Source organism: Octodon degus, unplaced genomic scaffold (genome assembly GCF_000260255.1).
Source record: "Octodon degus isolate 3935 unplaced genomic scaffold, OctDeg1.0 scaffold00076, whole genome shotgun sequence".
Lineage (NCBI taxonomy): Eukaryota > Metazoa > Chordata > Mammalia > Rodentia > Octodontidae > Octodon > Octodon degus.
Window position 1 is genome coordinate 8351631 of NW_004524652.1, and position 503 is coordinate 8352133.

A 503-nucleotide genomic window follows, 5' to 3' on the forward strand; every position below is an offset into this window, starting at 1 on the left:
ATAAATAAATATAGTCATTACCAAGGCTTTTAGAATGAAGTTTCTCATTTCTGTGGACATGAACATAAAAAAGTTTCCCACCAGGTTTTCTGTCTGCTACCTTGTTAGCAATCAACCTGTTGGGAGCATTACATGGCCTAGGTGAGCACTGTACAATATTATTTACAATAGCCATGTCTAAAATTATTGCTCACCACAAGGCATGCCTAAGATCTTTCCAGGCTTGGGTTCTCTAGTTTTATGGGGGAAGTAGTATGGAGGTTGCTTCAGACCTTCCTTGGGCTTTGCCAGGCAGGTGCTTATGCCGTTGAACCATAATCAATGAAGTAGAAGACCTGGACTAGACTGCCAGTAGAACTCACTGATGACTATCTTATTTTATAGGGCAGATGAGATGGCTGGATTAAACTTCGGTTCTTTCAAAAAAGGCTACTCTGAAGACAGCCTCATTAAAGTGACCCTAATGAGTATTAAATCACATGAAATTTCTTTTTTTTTTTTTT

The 503-nt window shown here is 38.8% G+C and overlaps 1 non-coding gene across 1 annotated transcript; it reads left to right on the top strand.

Moving 5' to 3' along the window:
- Positions 1-11: 11 nt before the first annotated feature.
- On the top strand, positions 12-131 carry LOC111818007. Its single transcript, XR_002822089.1, has one exon. It is a non-coding gene; the product is annotated as a small nucleolar RNA SNORA32 (small nucleolar RNA).
- The last annotated feature ends 372 nt before the right edge of the window (positions 132-503 follow it).